Source organism: Cydia amplana, chromosome 2 (assembly GCF_948474715.1).
Source record: "Cydia amplana chromosome 2, ilCydAmpl1.1, whole genome shotgun sequence".
Taxonomy (NCBI): Eukaryota; Metazoa; Arthropoda; class Insecta; order Lepidoptera; family Tortricidae; genus Cydia; species Cydia amplana.
Genome location: NC_086070.1, coordinates 14,874,777 through 14,900,722, shown reverse-complemented (window position 1 = coordinate 14,900,722; position 25,946 = coordinate 14,874,777). Strand labels below are relative to the sequence as shown.

At 36.4% G+C, this 25,946-nt stretch overlaps 1 long non-coding RNA gene across 1 annotated transcript in view; it reads left to right on the top strand.

The window, feature by feature from the left end:
• LOC134658847 (uncharacterized) overlaps positions 1-25,946 on the top strand; it is a 367,332-nt gene that overhangs the window by 301,268 nt on the left and 40,118 nt on the right. The gene's annotated exons all lie outside the window — the stretch shown is intronic.

Genomic DNA, 25,946 nt, shown 5'->3' with positions numbered 1-25,946 from the left:
ATTTAGTGCAAGTCCTGTCTGGTTTAAAGCATTTGTTAAACGTGATTGGCTAAACAAGAACAGATTACTTTTTCCGTGCTGTTGACTCAATATTTGTCTAATAATATTGCATAGTATTCAGTTATATTTTTTAAAAATTTTACTAGGTATTCAAAATTGAAATAAGTAATGCAATTATACATGCGTAATGTGTGTGTGTGTGTGTGTAATGGATTGCGACTAATAAATGATTATGATTATGATTGCAATCCAGTAATAAACCAAAAATGAAACTATGAATTGTTGCTATGAAATACAATTTATTTGTGACTTTACGATTTCATTTGCTTATAGGGTGAATTAAGGTATTGGAATAACTTTTAATTACTTCCAATGGTTCCAATAATATAATAGGTGGGGTAATGACGATAGTATTTGCTACGGTATACTCCGTGTAGTATACAGTAGTACTTATTTGGAGTGTGTTCTTTCCGGGTGCATGTCACCCCAAGGTTTATTGCTGCGTTTTTGCCGATTCCTGTGGCTGAATCCCTATTACTTTACTATTGTGAAATATTGGACGAAGTTTAGGACGAAACATCAGGACCATCAGGTCATTGAATAATCTGTTTATATAAATAAAAAAATAAAAAAACATATTTTAGATGTTATTTCTGAGTTGATGAATTGATGGAATATTTGTTATTTTAATTAATTAATGTTGATGATTTTTGATGAAGATAATGATTGATATCCATGATGACATTGACGTCTGATTACGATCTTAGTAACGATGAGTAGGTATCTAAGGAAAATCTAAGGTAATAGAGGTCCGATAACGATGATGATGTATATGACTGAACATGTCTACTACAGTGTCGATGTCGGCGACGATGTTTGCCCCATGACAGGGTCAATAACTGACCATATCGATGATAAAAACGGAGCTGGACGATTTAGATGACAATGTCGGCGATAATGCTTGACCGACCACTTTGATGACGATATATGGATGATGTATATAGTAAGATTAATTGATGATGATAGTGATTGACTGAGTCGATGTGCATGATCAATGAATTAATTATTGACGAGGACTGAGACTAAAACGATCGTTGCTACTGCCAATAATTATAACATTTTTATTTTTTTTATGTTTCAACGCTGGTAACCTGGCTGAACGGATGAAGTTGATGATAAGCGAGGGCTTCGCAGCAAGAGCTGACTGAAGCAAAGGAGGTTAAACCGTTAAGATGATGCTGCCAGCAGTGGGCAGGGCCCAAGCTGCCGATGGTCAGGGCCACAGAGTGAGGAACCGACGTACATACGCGTCGTGTCCAAGATTACCACCTTCTGCATCTGAACCTTGATCCAGCGACTCAGCGAGAGTATCTCTAGGTGTTGTTCGAGACTCTTCGCTGACATGATTGCTAGTTATCATATTAATATTATAAATCTAGAATATAACTGTTGAGTTTTGGCAGACTGTCTAGTGCAGGCCGTAATGGCGGACTGTCTAGAGCAGGCCATGACTGTTTATTATGTTAGTTTATGTTTTGGCAAAGTTAGGTTATTGTAATATGGGCTTTGTTGTTTGATCCAAATTAAAATATATATATATTAGTTTATACTTTGGCAAACTGACCAGCGCAGGCCTTGAAGGCAGACTGTCTGGGGTAGGCCGCGATTGTTTATGATGTTGATGATTTAAACTTTGGCTGACTGTCTAGAACAGGCTTTGATAGCAGCCTGTCTTCTAGAGCAGGCCGTGATGGCAGACTGTCTAGACTGATCCAGTCTAGAGCAGGCCATACCAAATCAAATTATTAGATTGACTAGGTTGAATCTTGGCAGACTGTCTAGAACAGGCTTTGATAGCAGCCTGTCTTCTAGAGCAGGCCGTGATGGCAGACTGTCTAGACTGGTCCAGTCTAGAGCAGGCCATACCAAATCAAATTATTAGATTGACTAGGTTGGATCTTGGCAGACTGTCTAGAACAGGCTTTGATAGCAGCCTGTCTTCTAGAGCAGGCCGTGATGGCAGACTGTCTAGACTGGTCCAGTCTAGAGCAGGCCATACCAAATCAAATTATTAGATTGTCTAGGTTGAATTTGGCAGACTGTCTAGAACAGGCTTTGATAGCAGCCTGTCTTCTAGAGCAGGCCGTAGTGGCAGACTGTCTAGACTAGTCAAGTCTAGAGCAGGCCATAACAATTTATACTTTGGGATTATGTCTAGAGCAGGCCTTAAGGGCAGACTGTGGTTGTTTATGATGTATTATGCTTTGCCAAACTATTAGAGCAGGCCTTAAGGGCAGACTGTGGTTGTTTATGATGTATTATGCTTTGCCAAACTATTAGAGCAGGCCTTATGGGCAGACTGTGATTGTTTATGATGTATTATGTTTTGCCAAACTATTTAGAGCAGGCCTTAATGGCAGACTGTGGTTGTTTATGATGTATTATGCTTTGCCAAACTATTATAGCAGGCCTTATGGGCAGACTGTGTTTGTTTATGATGAATTATGCTTTGTAAACTATTTAGAGCAGGCCTAATGGCAGACTGTGATTGTTTATGATGAATTATGCTTTGTAACCTATTTAGAGCAGGCCTTAATGGCAGACTGTGATTGTTTATGATGAATCATGCTTTGTAAACTATTTAGAGCAGGCCAAAATGCCAGACTGTGTTTGTTTATGATGAATTATGCTTTGTAACCTATTTAGAGCAGGCCTTGATGGCAGACTGTGATTGTTTATGATGAATTATGCTTTGTAACCTATTTAGAGCAGGCCTTAATGGCAGACTGTGATTGTTTATGATGAATTATGCTTTGTAACCTATTTAGAGCAGGCCTTAATGGCAGACTGTGATTGTTTATGATGAATTATGTTTTGCTAAACTATTTAGAGCAGACCTTAAGGGGAGACTGTCATTATTTATGACGTGTTATACTTTGCCATACTGTTTAGAGCAGGCCTTGAGGGCGGACTGTGATTGTTGATGTTGGTTTATACTTTGGCAGACTGTCTAGAGCAGACCATGACTGTAAATTAGTTTATATAAGTATATTGAAAGATTATCGAAAGAAGGTTGTTAATGCTACCAGGTGCTGGTCGTATTAAATTATTGTTTACATGATCTCAGGTTAAAACATGTGAAGTGTGAAGATTGATTTCTCAATAAGGTTAGCTGGTTGTATTAAATTATTGTTTACATGATCTCAGGTTAAAGCATGTGAAATGAGAAGATTGATTTCTCAATAAGGTTAGCTGGTTATATTAAGTTATTGTTTACATGATCTCAGGTTAAAGCATGTGAAGTGAGAAGATTGATTTCTCAATAAGGTTAATATATGCAAATAGTCATTGGCTGTGATTAACTAATAAAGGTCTATAGTCAGAAGTTTACAAAAACTATTCTTATGAATGTTTGTTTGATATCGATAAAATTGTTATGATATATTACTGCTGTTATTAATGTACAATTGTTTTTAGTGAGAGGACTCACTTTAAATAAAAGGACGGCCGAAGCTGTAAGCATCACAATACCTAGTTAATGTCCTGTATGTGGCTTTACACTGATAATCATGTAGTAGGCACCCGGCTTTATACTTTTTGTTTATTGTATCTATGGTAATTTGCTAGAGAGAGAGAGAGAACTGTCAGATTGGGCGGCTACGCGTTGCCCGAGGTTATGTTCGATTTGATATTGTTGTAATCTTAAATTAATCCTGTATATCAATGTAATAAAAGAAATGTTACTGAAAGCAGTGGTTTGAGTGCAAAACCCCTTTTACTGAGCATTAAATCTGTGAATGATTACAATATATACCTAGATAAAAAGACAACTTTGCGCGGCGGATGTGCCTTTCGGCATGGCACACTGCGTTCGCACGTCGCTCCGAAGTTGTGTATTTTTTGTAGCAATGATGATATTTTTATCGCTTTATTTATGTCCACAAATCTGATATTTTCCAGCGTTTATTTGTAGAAACTTTAAAATTGAAAACTAATAATGGTACAGCTACATGTCTGCAGCAGTTATTACCTAGTATATATATGTATACGTATAGGTAAACATATTTGACGTAACATGGTGACGAAAATAAACAATGCCTGCTTCAAGTGTAATTAAAACTTTGAGAAAACCGTAAGTCCTTCGGCAAAGTTTAATTGTTTTTCCAAATTATTATTATTATTATATAATTATAGGCGAGCAGCTATTGAGCTGATGAGCCTATGTCACAGTGTCCAGTGTTATATAGTTCAAAGTTTGTATAGTCATATCACTTCACTTGTCTTCAATTCCTTAAGGAATACCTACCTTTATTTTATTTGGTAACATTCTATCTGAAAACTAAAAAAACCGACATTTCATTCTTTAAACTTACCAACAAAAGTTTAAACTATGTGATGCAATGTGTAATCTAAAAAAAATCTTAAATCTATAGCTACTTCTTCACTAGCTCGAGTTTAATCCTTTTGTAGGCTATTGTACTTACTTCAGCTAAATAAGCCTTTTGTTAAGCATCTCTAAAGAAATCCGTAAACCCAATTTTCGCGATTGCAAAATTTACATTCAAAAATCGTAAAACCTTCACGTCATTATTTACAACCGCATTATGACACAAAAGAGCGGATATAAGATTTTTTAAGGCCTTCGCCAGATTTTACATCGCCTTTCTTTTATAACCGGGGTAGGTATGAGTTTAGTGAAAAAATATTCTTATGACGGGAGGTTATAGGGTGTTATTCTGTTGTTATTAACTAATTTGAATTTGGCGTCGTAAATGCTAGATGGCTCGGTACTTATTTCTGACAACTATACAGTACCTAGGAGTCATCATCATGGAATATGTCATGTTAACCCTTAAAATAAATTGAAGAAGTTGATGCCTATGGAATTTAAAAGAAAGTTTTTGACTGGTTCGTGGAGTGTTTTTACAGCAGCTCCGATTTTTTAACAGAAAATTAAACACTAATGTTAACTAATTTTGTAATGTGTAACATAAGTTAATATAGGTATTTACATAAATGATCTCATTTAGAATTAAGTTCCCTTATTGTACGCCTCTGTGAGGCAGGACATGAAGACCGTTGTACATTAGAATAACATCTCTGTAACTCATGACCAACAATAAATATTTTGATTGATTGATTAAAATATTTTGTTGTACTTTAAAACACCGGGCCGAATCGAGTTATTGATGCATCGCAGGCATTTGATTTCAGCCATTGTAATATAATTTGACGAATGAAACTTTGTGTACACGTTAGTTGGCACGGCAGTGCCCGTGGCGTTATTTCGTCGCAAAGGCGCACTTTAACAGAATAAAGCCGCGAAGCTGCGCATTTCTCACGCCGTATCGCCGTCTTCTGCATCCCGTTTGCACAAACAGATATAAATGTTTTGTTTACGCTCTTAATGGACTTGTTTTTATTTTTTGGTAGAATAAATGGAGACTAGCTTATTTAAATGAACAAGTGCGAAGAAGAACACAAATATGTGCCCTAAGGAGCTTCACTAGATGTGTTAACGCTGCCATGGCATGACAAATGCGTTACCGCAATAAGTAGGTATCGTGACAATTATCAGTTTTAAAGGAGCCAAAAATTTATGGTTTCTTGGTAGTCGCCAAGTTTTACAACAATTGCATCCAGAATTGTGATCCGGGACAAACCAATTTGCTAAGTTACTGCTGCATTCCGTACTCATAAATCTCCCTGAAGGATTAAAAATAACTTTGTATAAAGTGAAAGTGAGTTTTAGTGGGGAGCAGACAAATTCGGAATTAGTTCTGGTAGGTATTAGGGGCTGGCAATACAAAGATAACGCGCGGTTTTGTAAAGATATTTTAAATGAAGTTTGGATGCGGCAATGTAATAAATGAAACACACATTTTAATTTAATACCTAATATTCCATATTGTGTGATAAGTTTAGTAAAGAATTTAGTTTTATTTCAAAATTTGCATAGAAACATTTCTACAATTCTGTAGAATCAAAATAATTTACATAGAAATTGAGCACTAAATAATGTTAATTACTCTATTTAATAACGGAAAATAACTTTACTTACGACATAAAAAAATACCTACAGATTATTAAGTAAATAGGTATCTATACCTACTTTTCATCAGCGTCTGTCTATTTTGATTACTCTGGTCACGTCACAACGAATCCAATTGGAACGTACATTTTGATACCTTTATAAGTAAGTTAGGATGTTTTTTTTTTTTACCTTTTTACATTTGCATTGCGCTCACACGTATTTTGGCAAGCGAGACGCACGGGCGAACGATAACAAAATGAAATTATATTTAGACATCTAAACGTACGTTTGAACTAGCTTCAATACGAGTATTACTCGTACGGGTTAATAATAATGCAAGTCACAATAATGCCACATCAAATGCAGCCTAATCTTCGGCTCCAATTTCCTTATCTAGGGCGCCAAAAGTGTAAAGTTTCCGGAGTTTGTTCGAGACGGACGGACGACAGATAACTTGGCTGTTTTCATATCATCATCGTAATCCTGAAAAAGGACACTCCAATACAAGTTTCGAACAGGCTTCACTCGCGAAAGATTTAGTAAAGTAACGTATTTTTTATGAAATTAATTTCGGTCAAATAATATCTATCTTATTATTGGGCAAATTATTCTTCACAAATGACATATAAGCCCCTTAATTTAAATTTAATGGTAAGCAAACAAAAGCTTTAAAATTTAACCCTTAAATGCATAGTGATGCATTTATACACACAACATAAACATCAAATGTTATGCATTATTAAACAAATTCTATTTGTTCTTGTATATTATTTCAATAGTAAAACTAATAAATTTTCCGAATTATTACATAAATTTACGCAGTATTTTAATTTATAAAAGTTACATTTGTTTATAGACGAAATGTCGGAAAACTTGGAAAAACCTGGAAGTTGATGATTTTTAGTATGTGATTTTGGGCAGATTTTTCGGGGATTTGTAATTATTTTATATTTACAAATTTTATCATAGGAACATCACAAATAGTGTACCTTTCTGTTGGCAGTTAAGATTTTTCCTATACCCCTTACTAATAGCTATATATTTCCAAAAATATGATTTAGACTATGCAACTTTTAACACTGATTTCCCAGTGAAAATCGATGATATAATTTTTTTTACTATTTTTCCTAGAAACGGCAAACAATTATGTGATATATATATTAATTTCGGGCAAAACGAAAAAATCATGTATTTAAGGGTTAACTTATAATGGTTCCTACCTATATTACTACATACAGGGCGTTTCGCTCGCGCCAATACATGTACGTACAAGTACGAGCTAAAAGCACGCGCGACTGACATCATTTAAATACAATTTATTATTACTATGCTGTATAAATACTTTATTGCAGAAAACAAGAGGAGATACACAAATGAAATATATACAAACTAACTTATTTATAAAATAAAGCTAAATTAAAGCAGAACGCTTAGGTATCTATTTATTCAAATCGAATAACATACTTATTAAACTCAATACGGGCATGACATTGGCATTTAGCTAGATGCAATGTAGGTAAGTAATAAAGCAAACGTTCGCGTGTAAAGTTTGAAAGCGTCCACAGGATTTAATACATCTTCAAGGCAAATATTGAGTATTCACTCGCTCTGTGTATGCTGAACACTTGGACGTAATGTAATGGACAGAGGCCTTTACATTACTACGTTGCGTATGGATAAAGCGGTTCAGCAGTTTGGGTGGTTTAGTTTTAAACTAGTGATAGGTGATATTTAAATTGAACCATATTTGTCAGTCAATTGTTAATAGAAGCATATAACAATAGGACTTATTATTTTGTACTAAGTTAACAAATAAACACTTGCCCTAAAAGGTTGGTAAATTTTTAATGAAACACATTTATTTGACGTAGTGGCAGGGAGATGGGATAGTGCACTAGTTAGGTTTTGGACCTCCCAACATCTTAGTTTAGGTACTAACATAGTAATTTAAGTATATTTGTAAGTTTTATAACTAACACTATATGGATTCAATCGTCCGAAATAAATATATTTTTTTTATAATACAAGTGCATTTCGTAAACAATTAAGCAAATAAATATACATTATTATAAAACATTCAATGCAGCAAATCAGAATATTTTTAACGCAACCTCACACCGATAAACAGAAACCCAATTCCACCTGGCACAATAAAATAAAATCGTTCCTTTGTAGGATTCGTTTTTGCAAGTGGCGATAACTATTCTGAATAGAACACATTCCATTCCGTAGCTTAACCAGAACGAGCTGCTAAAGACGAAAGTTATCTTAGCCTCCTCACAAAAGTCTGAATTGGAAAACGAAGTTGAATTCCGTAGTTTAACTCAACAACAGCCAAACGAGCAACACTTGAAACTGGGACAACGGAGTTGAACTTTTTGAATGGATAGTTTGTAGATGAGTCCCACAGGCTATGCTACGAGTATGCTAGTCCGTAAACGTCATGTAACAAATGATAACAAGCGTTCAGGCTACGGGTAGGGCACCTAATTTACCTACAGTATGAATTTCAAAGTAGGTAAGTATGCGTGTTGGGTCATAAGTAGTTTTGGTTTTGGCTACAGTTGCATGATAAATTACACGACTATAATAACTAGATTCGGTCTAAAATACTTATAACTTTGAACCGACTTGAACGGAACAAAGTGAGGAAGTATCATTGACGTGATAACGTCATATTTTCATAGAAATTTGACATTAATTCAATTCAATTCAATTCAACACAACATGATAACATTGCCATACTTTGTCACAAGCAAATTTCAAGCAGAGTTCGCATGGTCCATCTCTAGGTAGGCTTCCGCTGATCCTACTTTAGTCCATGACATTGCACGTTCCCGTGGGAAATCCCAATCGGTTTCGCACTACCCATGAACCCCTAATGAGGCTGTAGCAGCGCAAGCGATCTAGTTTCTTCCAATTTAAATAATTCAGACGAGATTGAGCAGCGTTCCGCTATTCAATGGAAAACGGGGTGCAATGGCTTAAGGGGCTGCTTACCTTTACTTATATGCGTATTTGTTTTAGTTAAGCGAACAAAAAACATTTTTTAAGGAAATGGCGTGTTTAATGACCAGTTAGAACATTTTGAACTGAAGATTTTAGAATATACCTGCACAGGCATCCAATTTGATATTCAAACTGTAGGTACTGGTTAACATTTAGTAATGATACTCGAATTAATTAGGAAATAATTATCTGCAGCCTGTTAAAAACTTTATACCCCATTTAACACCCTTAAAAGTTAAATAATTATTTAATATGTTCCTACAACTTTTGAATACAATGCATTTCAAATTAGACATTTCGGCCTTTAACGGTTCCGATTGTATATTTTCGAAGAATAAGTATATGTGTAACAAACTGTGTTTAATAAATTAAGTAACTATTCAAAAAGCTGTGTCTCCTTAAATTTTCTCTAAAATAGAAATGCAGTTTGCATTTGGTTTTGGCTAAAACGTCCTGTGCAGAAGGAACGCTATCGCGAGTCAAAATCTCAGCACAGATTGGAATCAGCTATCAAAACGTTCAAAAGGCACGCTAGGTAACATACGGAGTTACGAACCAACGTCAAAATCGAACTTGGACACGTGAAAAGTATCTCGCACTTTCAGTTCCATTTATTTTATGTTGCTATTAGCTCGTGCCGAGCAATTTTCAAGGTACGAGTATGTAGAGTTTTCCTTATAAACGACACACCATAAGCGCTGGTGGCCTAGCGGTAAGAGCGTGCGACTTTCAATCCGAAGGTCGCGGGTTCAAACCCCGGAACTTATGTACGAAATATCATTTGATATTTACTAGTCGCTTTTCGGTGAAGGAAAACATCGTGAGGAAACCGGACTAATCCCAATAAGGCCTAGTTTACCCTATGGGTTGGAAGGTCAGATGGCAGTCGCTTTCGTAAAAACTAGTGCCTACGCCAATTCTTGGGATTAGTTGCCAAGCGGACCCCAGGTTCCCATGAGCGGTGGCAAAATGCCGGGACAACGCAAGGAACATGAAGATGATGATAAACGACACACCAAATTAAGGAAGAATAAGAAAGAAGCTCCAAATATCCTGCCAAGTCCCTTTATAAAGGCCTCGTTCTCAAATATAATTTTTTCTACTCCAGCACTTAAATGTGTCAATTAAATGACTGACAGTGATATCTAAAGCAATGTCATTTGAATGCTTTGTCTATAGGCTCATAAGATGACTGCTAGCAGTCATCTTATGAGTATAATACAATTGCTTTATTTTTTTTAAAGATACAAGTTCCGATCATCTTGATTGAAAGAGGTATGTTTTCATTTACAATAATAACTCTTTTTTTTTTAAATAATAACTCATTTTTTTTTAAATAATAACTCTTTTTTTTTTTTTTTTTTTTTCTTTTTTTTTTTTTTTTTTTTTTTTTTGCTGCAGCTGTCATAGAAAAAGTAATGTATGCAACAGCTCATAATTGGTTCTTAAAATTCTCCCTTGAATTTTAAGAACCCTTATTATATCACTGTTGCATAAACTACTATTAAATATTTCGTATAATGTATAAAATACGTCATGACGTTTTGAAACCTGTAAAGGTTTATGTTTAGTTACGTAATGTGCTAATTATTGCACGAGTTCGGTAATTAGCACTTTACGTGCCTATGTCGAAAATTTAAAGGGCCATATGTACTGCAAAACGTTGTACGATACACGAGCAAATAGGTAATTCGCAACTCTTGATGATTTACGTACTTATATCGTAAGTAATATTAAGTAGCAATATGGCCGCGAGTTGTCTTTACGACAATTGAAATCCCGTTCCATACGAGTACCTACCTATAGTACCTATTAACATTTTTATAGCTACTATCAAAAAAGCGTTATTTTATTAGATAGTTAATTACCATATAACTATAACTCTGACACTTTAGATGCTCTCTGACGCTGTTCAGCTCCGAGATCGTTACTCGGGAAATGAGAAAATGATGACTTTAATGCTGATAAAGTTAAGATCTAAATGGATTAAATTATAAAAGGAAAGTTTAACACCGATCTTATCTGCTGAATATTAACATTCCAACGGTAAAATTACTTCCTAATTAATTAATTTATATTTGAATCTTGGTTTCTTTAAACTCTAATTAGCAATAATCATGCAATCTAAGAACTCATAAATTCATAAATATGAAGCGTATGGAAAGGATCGACAACTTTGCCTACGTACTGGCATTATTAAAATTTTCAGACTATAGGTAAGTATTTATGTATTTGGTACTGGCTCATTGATAAAATAATGACGCAAATGATGCAAAAAATGATACTATCAGGCTAATAAAATATTTTTTAGCTTGTAAGATTTTTATTATTGTATGTATGTTAGTTTGTAAGGTATGTAATATGTATCTATGGGCCTTAGTTGCCTGATAATAAATGATATTTGATTTGATTTGATTTAAACTTGCGGACTTGACGCAAGCGGCAAATCAAGGCCATTCATACATTGCGTCCGACAAAATTGGTGTATTTTTCATTTAAACTTTATTGCACAAATAAAAACTCTTCGTACAAAAGACGTTTTCCTCAATATGTACCTATATACAATTGGTACGAAATTAGCTTTACAAAATCTCGTACCTCTTAGGTCACGAGGCGTACCAACACCACTTGAAAAATAACGAATATATAAGACGAATATTTCTCATAGTAATTTAAGTATATTTGTAAGTTTTATAACTAACACTATATGGATTCAATCGTCCGAAATAAATATATTTTTTTTATAATACAAGTGCATTTCGTAAACAATTAAGCAAATAAATATACATTATTATAAAACATTCAATGCAGCAAATCAGAATATTTTTAACGCAACCTCACACCGATAAACAGAAACCCAATTCCACCTGGCACAATAAAATAAAATCGTTCCTTTGTAGGATTCGTTTTTGCAAGTGGCGATAACTATTCTGAATAGAACACATTCCATTCCGTAGCTTAACCAGAACGAGCTGCTAAAGACGAAAGTTATCTTAGCCTCCTCACAAAAGTCTGAATTGGAAAACGAAGTTGAATTCCGTAGTTTAACTCAACAACAGCCAAACGAGCAACACTTGAAACTGGGACAACGGAGTTGAACTTTTTGAATGGATAGTTTGTAGATGAGTCCCACAGGCTATGCTACGAGTATGCTAGTCCGTAAACGTCATGTAACAAATGATAACAAGCGTTCAGGCTACGGGTAGGGCACCTAATTTACCTACAGTATGAATTTCAAAGTAGGTAAGTATGCGTGTTGGGTCATAAGTAGTTTTGGTTTTGGCTACAGTTGCATGATAAATTACACGACTATAATAACTAGATTCGGTCTAAAATACTTATAACTTTGAACCGACTTGAACGGAACAAAGTGAGGAAGTATCATTGACGTGATAACGTCATATTTTCATAGAAATTTGACATTAATTCAATTCAATTCAATTCAACACAACATGATAACATTGCCATACTTTGTCACAAGCAAATTTCAAGCAGAGTTCGCATGGTCCATCTCTAGGTAGGCTTCCGCTGATCCTACTTTAGTCCATGACATTGCACGTTCCCGTGGGAAATCCCAATCGGTTTCGCACTACCCATGAACCCCTAATGAGGCTGTAGCAGCGCAAGCGATCTAGTTTCTTCCAATTTAAATAATTCAGACGAGATTGAGCAGCGTTCCGCTATTCAATGGAAAACGGGGTGCAATGGCTTAAGGGGCTGCTTACCTTTACTTATATGCGTATTTGTTTTAGTTAAGCGAACAAAAAACATTTTTTAAGGAAATGGCGTGTTTAATGACCAGTTAGAACATTTTGAACTGAAGATTTTAGAATATACCTGCACAGGCATCCAATTTGATATTCAAACTGTAGGTACTGGTTAACATTTAGTAATGATACTCGAATTAATTAGGAAATAATTATCTGCAGCCTGTTAAAAACTTTATACCCCATTTAACACCCTTAAAAGTTAAATAATTATTTAATATGTTCCTACAACTTTTGAATACAATGCATTTCAAATTAGACATTTCGGCCTTTAACGGTTCCGATTGTATATTTTCGAAGAATAAGTATATGTGTAACAAACTGTGTTTAATAAATTAAGTAACTATTCAAAAAGCTGTGTCTCCTTAAATTTTCTCTAAAATAGAAATGCAGTTTGCATTTGGTTTTGGCTAAAACGTCCTGTGCAGAAGGAACGCTATCGCGAGTCAAAATCTCAGCACAGATTGGAATCAGCTATCAAAACGTTCAAAAGGCACGCTAGGTAACATACGGAGTTACGAACCAACGTCAAAATCGAACTTGGACACGTGAAAAGTATCTCGCACTTTCAGTTCCATTTATTTTATGTTGCTATTAGCTCGTGCCGAACAATTTTCAAGGTACGAGTATGTAGAGTTTTCCTTATAAACGACACACCATAAGCGCTGGTGGCCTAGCGGTAAGAGCGTGCGACTTTCAATCCGAAGGTCGCGGGTTCAAACCCCGGAACTTATGTACGAAATATCATTTGATATTTACTAGTCGCTTTTCGGTGAAGGAAAACATCGTGAGGAAACCGGACTAATCCCAATAAGGCCTAGTTTACCCTATGGGTTGGAAGGTCAGATGGCAGTCGCTTTCGTAAAAACTAGTGCCTACGCCAATTCTTGGGATTAGTTGCCAAGCGGACCCCAGGTTCCCATGAGCGGTGGCAAAATGCCGGGACAACGCAAGGAACATGAAGATGATGATAAACGACACACCAAATTAAGGAAGAATAAGAAAGAAGCTCCAAATATCCTGCCAAGTCCCTTTATAAAGGCCTCGTTCTCAAATATAATTTTTTCTACTCCAGCACTTAAATGTGTCAATTAAATGACTGACAGTGATATCTAAAGCAATGTCATTTGAATGCTTTGTCTATAGGCTCATAAGATGACTGCTAGCAGTCATCTTATGAGTATAATACAATTGCTTTATTTTTTTTAAAGATACAAGTTCCGATCATCTTGATTGAAAGAGGTATGTTTTCATTTACAATAATAACTCTTTTTTTTTTAAATAATAACTCAATTTTTTTTAAATAATAACTCTTTTTTTTTTTTTTTTTTTTTTTTTTCTTTTTTTTTTTTTTTTTGCTGCAGCTGTCATAGAAAAAGTAATGTATGCAACAGCTCATAATTGGTTCTTAAAATTCTCCCTTGAATTTTAAGAACCCTTATTATATCACTGTTGCATAAACTACTATTAAATATTTCGTATAATGTATAAAATACGTCATGACGTTTTGAAACCTGTAAAGGTTTATGTTTAGTTACGTAATGTGCTAATTATTGCACGAGTTCGGTAATTAGCACTTTACGTGCCTATGTCGAAAATTTAAAGGGCCATATGTACTGCAAAACGTTGTACGATACACGAGCAAATAGGTAATTCGCAACTCTTGATGATTTACGTACTTATATCGTAAGTAATATTAAGTAGCAATATGGCCGCGAGTTGTCTTTACGACAATTGAAATCCCGTTCCATACGAGTACCTACCTATAGTACCTATTAACATTTTTATAGCTACTATCAAAAAAGCGTTATTTTATTAGATAGTTAATTACCATATAACTATAACTCTGACACTTTAGATGCTCTCTGACGCTGTTCAGCTCCGAGATCGTTACTCGGGAAATGAGAAAATGATGACTTTAATGCTGATAAAGTTAAGATCTAAATGGATTAAATTATAAAAGGAAAGTTTAACACCGATCTTATCTGCTGAATATTAACATTCCAACGGTAAAATTACTTCCTAATTAATTAATTTATATTTGAATCTTGGTTTCTTTAAACTCTAATTAGCAATAATCATGCAATCTAAGAACTCATAAATTCATAAATATGAAGCGTATGGAAAGGATCGACAACTTTGCCTACGTACTGGCATTATTAAAATTTTCAGACTATAGGTAAGTATTTATGTATTTGGTACTGGCTCATTGATAAAATAATGACGCAAATGATGCAAAAAATGATACTATCAGGCTAATAAAATATTTTTTAGCTTGTAAGATTTTTATTATTGTATGTATGTTAGTTTGTAAGGTATGTAATATGTATCTATGGGCCTTAGTTGCCTGATAATAAATGATATTTGATTTGATTTGATTTAAACTTGCGGACTTGACGCAAGCGGCAAATCAAGGCCATTCATACATTGCGTCCGACAAAATTGGTGTATTTTTCATTTAAACTTTATTGCACAAATAAAAACTCTTCGTACAAAAGACGTTTTCCTCAATATGTACCTATATACAATTGGTACGAAATTAGCTTTACAAAATCTCGTACCTCTTAGGTCACGAGGCGTACCAACACCACTTGAAAAATAACGAATATATAAGACGAATATTTCTCATTTAGCATTATGCATATAGTTATTGAATTTGTTAGCTGTATAGAAGGAATGCTTTTTATTGTTAAGAGTTCCATGTAGCTAAATTAAAGATAAAAGCTCTAGTAGCGTGACTTTACATGTAAACAAAGCTAATGACGCAATAAAATGTTTAAACCTAGTTTAACTGCAGTTCTAAACCTAGATATTACCAAGGTACTGTACTTCCATTTATTGTACTATGATGTAGGCTAGCTCAAATAGGTAGATAAATAGGTTTAGTTTTTAGGTTAGTATAGGTTTTTCGTAGAAAACACGTTAACATTCTCATAACTATTTATTTTTGAATTTTATTTATTACTTTTCTCTGATTCGTTCTCAACAATGTAAATGCACACTGTTTGCAAAGAATCCAACTGAAATCAAAATATGGAGTAACAGACATTAACTAAAAATATACAACCGAATTGATAACCTCCTCCTTTTGAGATTTGGAAGTCGGTTAATAAAAAGAACAAAAACTAACAAAACAACACCTCTTTTTTCCATTAGATCTAAATGAACGTTAAAGTCGGGTAAGCTGACAGGTTTAAAGTCAAGTCAAGTCAAGTCAAAATATACTTTATTCATGTAGGCCTAGCAACAAGCACTTATAAAAACCCCGCTTGTAAGTTACTTGCCATCTTAACTATACTGGGTCAACCAAATCTTGTCAATAGAAAAAGGCGGCACATTTGAAAAATCGCGGGTTACCAACACTACGTTTGAATTATTCAAAAGTCGTGTGTCATTTATATCTTATCTTAGGAACTGTTTTGTTTACATTTCATCGTTGTTCGATGTACATTGCTGCTTTTTGTTCGTTTCCTAGGGATACCATACTTTAGATTGCTTTACATTGCTACTGACATATCCGGCTTGACAGACTATAGGTACTTCGAGTTCTAAGAAGGTTGCTTATTGCGTATAGTTACCGAGTCGTAATAAGTTTCCAATCCTACGTTCAACCCTAGGTAAGCCAGCGTGAGAGTTAGAACCTATTTACAATGAACAATAAAAAGCACCCCACATGCAAACAAGCGTGCATAACGGGATAAAGACGCGGTAGTTTAAACGCGACAGTTATAAAAACGACGAACTTTATACATAAATAACTACCTATTGCCAAAAACGGAAAAAACAAGGAATTATCTAACGAGGGCACTCATTTTAAAGGGGGAGAACTATGCGAGGAATCGCAATTAAAATTTATAAGACAAGTGCTCGGAAATGCCAACAAAAAACAACCACAGGGGAAGAACAATTGAAGTGTTCAAATTGTAGGTATATTTTCAAATTCAAACCTGAGTCTAACTACATACAAGGTAGGTAGGTACATATTAAGTTATATGCAATCCAGGACATAAATCAGCCAAACAAGGGAGTGTATCACTGTGCAGAAAAATGCCCTAAATGCTAAACCTGACGATGTAAACCCCGACTAACTTGCAAGTTAATTAGAGAAGTTTTGCAGACATTTAATGTAAAAGGTAAATTTATTATTCAAAATCAATCACAGGCCCATGTACTAAATCCACAACGTTACGAAGGTAAAGTCCAAAATACGAGTAAGTACACGAAAAGTACTCGCAACAAACTTGCCCGAAACTCCAGATAATAATCAATCACTAGGCCCCCGCTTGCTACAAATTGTCTAAAATTTAAATTTAAAGTTTTAGATACTTATTGCACCTTTTGTATTCAAAATTATTGATTATTTTTCATTTTCAGTTGAAGGAGTTGTAAGTACATAACGATTAAGCTGGTTTTCACTAAGGGACTTGGCGAACACTAGTTGTGACTGCAAAATTCATGGACAAGGGAGCAAAATGACATATTTACGGCGAGGGCGTACATTGAACCCTGAACGAAGCAAAGGGTTCTACAATTTAGGGGAATCACCTATGAGGAAATTATGATGTCCCAAAATATTAATAAAGCAACAAAATAAAGTATGATAAAAAGACATATTATCGTGTCCTACTCGTAGAACAGAAAATTGTCACTTCACAAGTCCCACTTTGATCCCTCCTAGCAGGGAAGAAAAAGCTCTTTTTCGAATGAATGATGTGAAAAACTACTTTTCACCTAGGCCTTATGGAGAACTACGAGTTTTCAATAAGAACGGGTTTTACGGTGACATCGGCACTCGTAAAACCGTGCCATTGTAATGTAATGTTTTTGTGCCGCAGGCTGAAAAACAGGAAGGATCGGTCGAGATTTAGATTAAATTTAAAGACGGTTTACTTATGTTATTACCTTCAGCGACAGAAAAGAAGGAAAACAATCAATCTCAAATCTTTTCACGGCAAGCTTAAGGATAAAAATACTTTAGAAATCTGTAGGTATCCGTTTAAATAAAAAACGAAGTCACGTGCAAAGCATAAAGAAGAGGAAAAAACCTAAAGATTTTCAAATGTTTCCCTATTATTTTTGGTGACCTTTTTTAGGCTACCTATTTGTATGGAGAAAAAATCAAAATGTTTAGAGGGTGCTGAGATTTAGCATGCAGGCACACAGGGGGCACAAAAAATTTGCAGCTTTTTTAATCCAAGATTGCGGCGGTTATGGGCAAATGCCAGAGACGTCACTGTGAGTGCCCAGGCACATCTTCCCGCAAAAATGACTGATCTCGATCGAGTTGATAAATACATAATACCTAACATACCAAAGTCGCAGGTGGTAAGTAAGTACCTACATATCTAAATTATAGAGGCTCGTCAAAATCGCTACATTTCCAATTGTCCATAGGCAAGTATCTATTTCTTCTCATATATGTATATATACGATCAAACTACAACAGCTACAATACTTATAACTAAGTACTTGTAAGTCCGTCAGGCTCGGGACTTTGGGTAGTTAATAGTTATCGCATCCGATGTCGGGTCGCCAACGTCTGAATCGTAGCAAAAGACCAACCGGGACTAACCTTAGGCAGTCGAAATTGCCGAGAGTACTACACGGGTGCTACGGAGATTACGAGCCAACTTTTAAATTAATTTAAATGCGCTTTACTTTACTCATTTTTCAGTACCGAAAAGTACCGAAGAACCGGAATTTTCAGTATCAGTACCGGTACCCGAAAAGTTGAAATTTCTACTACTCACCCCATTTTACGGTACTCTGGTAATTTATTACGAGAATGAAACAGCGTCTTGGCTTTGCACGTGCATGCGTTTTATGAATAGGGATAATAACACATAATAAAATTGAATTTTATAACAAAATCAAGTTTGTGTTGAATTTTATAACAATACCTAAATTGCACAAATAACTTTTTTTAACTTAAAATACTTTTAGTCGTAGTGATTTGTATTAAGGCATACATATTTGTTTTTTATTTATTTTGCAATTAGTGAGCTTTGGTTGTCATCTGACGTTTTACGGATACTTATAGCAAAATATTGGCAAACTTAAATGTGCTATTTAAGATGTTACTCTAAATTTAGTGGATTTACTAGAATGATCTGGGTATCATACAAAAGTCTTGTACCAGCTTGTACGAAATTAAAGTTCTATTTCTCCACAAAAATTCAATTAGAGAATAGGTACGTTTCGAGTTATTAGTATTTCTGAAGGCGCTTCTTAGAACTACCTGTTGAAACAAAGTTAACAGCATTAAACTAGCCCGAAGTAGTTTCATTGCGCTGTAAACGGACACCGGGCACGACAGTAAACCGTAAGTGGCAGAAGAATTACTTGATGACCCATTAAGGTTTACTAACCAAGGGAATGAGGTCTACATTAGAGTACGTAAAATAATATGTCTTAGAAAATAACTAGTTTGTAACTAGATACATGTTTTGAACACATTATATTTCATTATAATTTTGTCGGTTCTTTCGCGAATTTATTATTAGGGTTCCGTACCCAAAGGGTAAAAAACGGGACCCTATTACTAAGACTTCGCTGTCCGTCCGTCCGTCCGTCTGTCACCAGGCTGTATCTCATGAACCGCGATAGCTAGACAGTTGGAATTTTCACAAATGATGTATCTCTGTTGCCGCTATAACAACAAATACTAAAAATAAAATAAAATAAATATTTAAGGGGGGCTCCCATACAACAAACACGATTATTTTGCTCTACTTTTTGTTGATGTTGCGGAACCCTCCGTGCGTGAGTCCCGACTCGCACTTGGCCGGTTTTTTTTACGGATATTGTTCGCGGATAACCAACACCAAATGCTTGCGTCGAAACTTAGGGAATAAAGGTTACATCTAAAATAAATTTGCGATAGACCCGATAAAATTATGATTTAATATGTGTAAAAACAGTCCCTTCGCATATTTATAATTTATCTCCTTTAAGCCTTTATTTTGATGGTAAAGTGTGGACCCGGAAATTACACGCGTTTGAAAGCTTTATGCAAATCACCCATTTCAGCTTCCACGAGCTGTGCTAGGCTCTATAGTGGTCAAACGCAGGCCGTAATATAACTCTGAATATTTATCCTCTCGTTATAAAATGCAAACGCCTCGCTACGTGGGCCCCTAATGCGTTCAAAGTTGTTTCCCGTCGACAGCTAATTTTGCCGTAAACAAAGTTGTGGCGCTATTCTGCAATGTTTATCCTTTATCGTCTGTCTTATTTTAGGACGGATAATTTGCGAAGTTTTCTGTAGAGTGCATGGTTCCAAGCTTTATTGAAATAACGGAAGTTACCAAGCTTTTCGTTCCAATAAGTGCCTCTCATTCATAAAATTAAACGAACCTTATGTTACATAAGTAGACATCTTATCTTATCTTATAAGGAGTATCTCACAAATGTATGAAAATATGCGAAGGAATAAAGCATTCAATTTCTGCTGAATATTCCGAAAAGAACTTTCAGAATGCATATGCTTCATAGAAGGTAGGATCCTACAGAAGTGGCATACGAGTGCCTCCGTGAGGGACAAAACATAGGCAATGCGACACTATGATTGGTCGAATTTATTTGTTGCCCACCATAATACATACAAAATTTACGGTGGGGAATAAAAAAAAAGTGAGACTGTGACAAGGACAAACAATAATAGCGCTTTCGCTGCTACCAGGCCTATGGAACTCTCCGCGCGAGCTCGGTTTTATACCTACGAATCCGTTCCCGTTCACGGTAGAAAAGCAAGCCAGTCGGTTGCCACGCGCGCTCACGCACGCACGTCGCGTCGCCGCGCGCTCGAATATGCTAAAATGTATGCGAAAGAAATGTCTTGAACCAATGAACAAATAACACTACTTGTAGTGTGGATGAATGCAGAAACAATAAAACTAATAAAAAATACCGTTTTTGCTCTTCCGATCTTTGAGTATATAGCCTAAGGAGATGTGATACACGGGCGACCCCCTCCGGCAAAGTACATTGGTCAACTGTTCAAACACGTTATATAAAACTACTTGAAGTCGCTTCACCGCCATTTTGCATCGTTCCGTGTCGCGAGACGTTTCTCTTAAAAAATGGTGACTTGTGCAGTATTATCGTGTAAAAGGCGATCTGATAGCTCAAATTCGCAACAAGATCGCGTTTCCTATCATAAATAAGTATTTATACTAACTATTAAATGTATATTGAAGTACAATCTCCATTTAAAGAAAAAAGGGAACCGCCTTCAAAAAACCAACCCACTGAAAAGTACAAAATAATTTTTATATGGCACCCCTTTACGTGTCCAGTCCCTATCCCGTCGTAAAGCGAATTTTTGCCAAAAAGTATTTAATACCTAATAATAAGAACATTAATAATCATCCGGGTAATTACTTAGTTTTTGAAGTCGGTGCCAAACCAAATTTTTTGAGAACCGATATTTTAGACAACGAAGAACGCTGCACTTACTTGCATTATAAAGACATACTTAGTTTACTCATTAATTTAGTTCTTGTAGGTACTACGTTCTCGTATTTATTTTCTGATTGGTAGTAAAGACTGTTTTTGTTGGTTTGGCACCGCCTTCAAAAACTAAGTAATTAACCGGATGATTATTAATTTTCTTATTATTAGGTATTAATTACTTTTTGGCAAAAATTCGCTTTACGACGGGATAGGGACTGGACACGTAAAGGGGTGCCATATAAAAATTATTTTGTACTTTTCAGTGGGTTGGTTTTTTGAAGGCGGTTCCCTTTTTTTTAAAAAAGATTTTATATTAAGTTATTTTATTTTGGTTTTATTTTTGTTTATTTTTAATTTTTTAATTATTTTTTATTTAATTTTATTTTATTTTTTACTTTTTAGTGATATGTAGGTACTTCATTTATTTTATTAGGTTTTTTTATTAGGTGTTTTGGGCTAAAATACTAGTTTGTTAGGCTCTCCATATAGTTTTGGGCTAGTAACTACCTACTAATGTTGGTGATGGCCTAACTCGATGATAATCGCGACACAACATAATATGACGTTTTGGTGCTAAACGATTTGTATGTATATTGCTCCCACTTCCACTCCCATTCCCAGTCCCAGTCCGAGTCCGACTCCCACTCCCACTATTTTATCTAAATCGGTTTCAGCAACATACATTTTTTGGTAAGTATACCGATAGCATGGCCACCTACCGGGTCCAATTGGTTTTTCAAACCATCCATGCACTGTACACTAAAACCTTCTCCAGAATGTAACAAACACTTTTCTGAAAACCGCATCAAAATCGGTTCAGCCAAACACGAGATAATCACGAACAAACATACACAGATGCATACGTACATACATACATACGGGTCAAACTGAGAACGTCCTGTTTTTAAAGGCAGTTAGAAAAAAGTTCATCGACCCACCTAGTGGAACTCTGCAACCTATAGGCACACGACGACAAGTCGGTTAACCAAAACAAAGTGTGCCTATGTTGCACCCAACCTAAGTTCCACTAGGTACAGCAAGGGTTCAGCATCAGCTCTATCTTGGGTACTGATCTCCCAAGTGCTCATCAAGATGCGACAGATTACCAAAATAGCGTGAGCCTATGTTGCACCAAACCTGAGTTCCACTAGGTACAGCAAGGGTTCAGCATCAGCTCTATCTTGGGTACTGCTCTCCCAAGTGCTCATCAAGATGTGACGGATGACCAAAATAGCGTGGGCCTATGTTGCACCAAACCTGAGTTCCACTACGTACAGCCAGGGTTCAGCATCAGCTCTATCTTGGGTACTGCTCTCCCAAGTGCTCATCAAAATGTGACAGATTACCAAAATAGCGTGGGCCTATGTTGCACCAAACCTGAGTTCCACTAGGTACAGCCAGGGTGAACCCTGCCAGCCAGGCTGGTTTGGTGCATCAGCTCTATCTTGGGTACTGCTCTCCCAAGTGCTCATCAAGATGTCACGGATGGCCAAAATAGCGTTGGCCTATGTTGCACCAAACCTGAGTTCCACTAGGTACAGCAAGGGTTCAGCATCAGCTCTATCTTGGGTACTGCTCTCCCAAGTGCTCATCAAGATGTGACGGATGACCAAAATAGCGTGGGCCTATGTTGCACCAAACCTGAGTTCCACTAGGTACAGCCAGGGTTCAGCATCAGCTCAGATCTATGTATACTAAAACCTTCTCCAGAATGTAAGAAACACTTTTCTGAAAACCGCATCAAAATCGGTTCAGCCAAACGCGAGATAATCGCGAACAAATATACATACATACATACATACATACATACATACATACATACATACATACATACATACATACATACATACATACATACATACATACATACATACATACGGGCACAGTACAAGAACAGTAGTGAATCTTCATAGAAATGTGCCGCTGCCGGCTTGAATGTGTGCGTGCGCGCCGGGCGCCGTGTACGCACGCGCTGCCACGCACACATTAGCATAAGTAATATACGGGGGAATACGGTGGCGGCAGTGTGGGCCGTACCGCGACTGTGATCGCGCGCATTCGAGTACGCTCGCATTTGCCTGCTCTTACCGGCCTTAATTTATACCTCAATTATGAATTGATAGAACCTTTCATTATATTATATAAATAGAAACCTAGTGCTACTCATAATACGCAAATAATATTTAACTAAAAATAAAAGTGACAACCCTAAGCGCCAACGCAAGAGTAGGTAAATAACTTGCCGAGCGGCCTTAGATTCACTACTGTTCTTAGTGTACTGTGATACGGGTCAAACTGAGAACCTCCTTTTTTTTTGAAGTCGGTTAAAAAACCGTTGCGATACATAAACGACAGAAAAATGTAAACATGAATACAGTGGTACGGGGACGAATCGGTCTTAAGGGATGTGACAAAGTCAAAAAAGCGACTCAACATTTGAATGATTGAATGAATCATTCATTCATTCAATCACTGCAGTTTGTTTAATATAGCTGATCAAGCAAATAATGTCAGTAAAAAAAGGCGCGAAATTCAAATTTTCTATGGGACGATATCCCTATGTATCAGCCCGGAAAACCCGCGGGCGACAGTTCATTCCACAGTTTAGCTGTGCGTGTACACAAATACAGACAGCCATACATACAAACAATCATTTTATTGGCTACCTAATATCTTCAATGTACAGAATTTTCATTTTTACAATTTTATAATAAATAGTATAAGACAATTCAGTTCATTCATCAAACTGATTTGACTCATTCTTTAGATGTGACCCATCACTATCATGTTCGTATGTATGCTGCATAGTTATGTGAAAACTGTGTCTGTGTGCGTGTAATTTTTGATGTGTTGTAATTTTTTGTAGTGTGCGTTTGTCGCAACAGCAAAATCTGTGTCTGTTGAGTTACTTATCTTTTGGTGGTGTGCTGTAGGTGCTGTAGGCATTTTATTGGCTACCTAATATCTTCAATGTACAGAATTTTCATTTTTACAATTTTATAATAAATAGTATAAGACAATTCAGTTCATTCATCAAACTGATTTGACTCATTCTTTAGATGTGACCCATCACTATCATGTTCGTATGTATGCTGCATAGTTATGTGAAAACTGTGTCTGTGTGCGTGTAATTTTTGATGTGTTGTAATTTTTTGTAGTGTGCGTTTGTCGCAACAGCAAAATCTGTGTCTGTTGAGTTACTTATCTTTTGGTGGTGTGCTGTAGGTGTTGTCCCAATGTCAAATTAAACCGGTAACTATGGTAACCTCAGGTTAAGTGAGATGGTGCAGGTGGCCCAAATTGAGGTATCGAATTAAATTAACTAATTGAGGTTTAAAAAGTTAAAAAACTCACCCAGTGAAGAAAATTACGTTATGGCTCCTCTGCACGATGGGCTAACGCCGGCAACTCCAAGGGACGCATTTATGCGTTAGAGGAAGCCAGTGATATTACTATCTCATTCTACCGCATGGCTACGTCCCTTGGAGTGGCCGGCGTTGGCCCATCGTGTAGAGGAGCCATTAAACAAAAGCCAATCGAGCGCACAGAAAAGCCCAGCGGGAACTGCGTGCCTAAAAGTTTTCTTAAAAATGCTTCTCATTGAAAATTTATTCAAATTGTTTTTAAGTATTTATTTTTATTTCAAAGAATAGAGCTGGCCTGTTTTTACCTATATTTATTTTTATGTATACATTAAAATTCTTGATTTATTAATATTATTTGTATCTCCTTTTTTGGGATCACGGGCCTATAAATCCCGGTCTTTTGATAGGCTTGCGTGGGGATATAGATCCAACACGTAGAGGCCCTTTGGAGAGCTTTAATGTCATGTAGAACGCCTGCTGGGACCCGTTTACAGGTGCAACAATAGACACCCATGAACCGGTCTCAGCAGGCATTGGGATTATTGTAGAAAAAAAGTGAACAGAATACCGGTCTATGGATTGAAGTTTGGGTGGACTATGAGACTGGGCTATTGCAAAGACGTACGGACACCTGCCATAACAAGGTTTACACAAGTTATCGAGGCAGGTGGTGACTCGCCGCTGACTAGATGGGCCCCTGAAACTGTCGCCATAAAGACGACCAGGGGCAACATCGGTGTGAGCGGCTCAGGGGTGTCGAGAGGTGTACACCGCTTTCTACCCAGTGGCTGTAAACAGCCTGTAAACAGCCACTGTGCCAACTCGCGCTTACGCAAATTTCACTTCCACCCCTGGAGCATATAGCTCTAACGACTCCTCTCTGGCCGGCCAATGAAGGCAAGCCAGAGCCGAGAGTCCTGCGGGTCCCCTTGGGGTTCCACTCCGACCGACGAAGACACGCCGGAGACGGAGACCCTGACCGACTCTCTGGAGCACTCGGGTCCGTGGGGTCGTTACTCCCCAACAGCTCGCCACAAGCTGCCCTGCAGTTATTAATATTATTATTATGGGTAATAGCCGCGTGTAAAAATATGTTGTAAGGTAGGTATACCTTACAAAGATTCGTCTTTGTAGCTATTGAACTACGGCCCGTACATACAGCAATACGTAACTGCAATAAACCGAATAAGCACATTTATTTTTCGAATCTCACCATTTTTTAGGCGAGCATTTTTGGCCCACCCGATTTAGACGAAAAAAGTTCTGCGAATTTCACTCGAGTGAAAAGGTGGAAGCGATCTTCCTTCAAAATCGCTT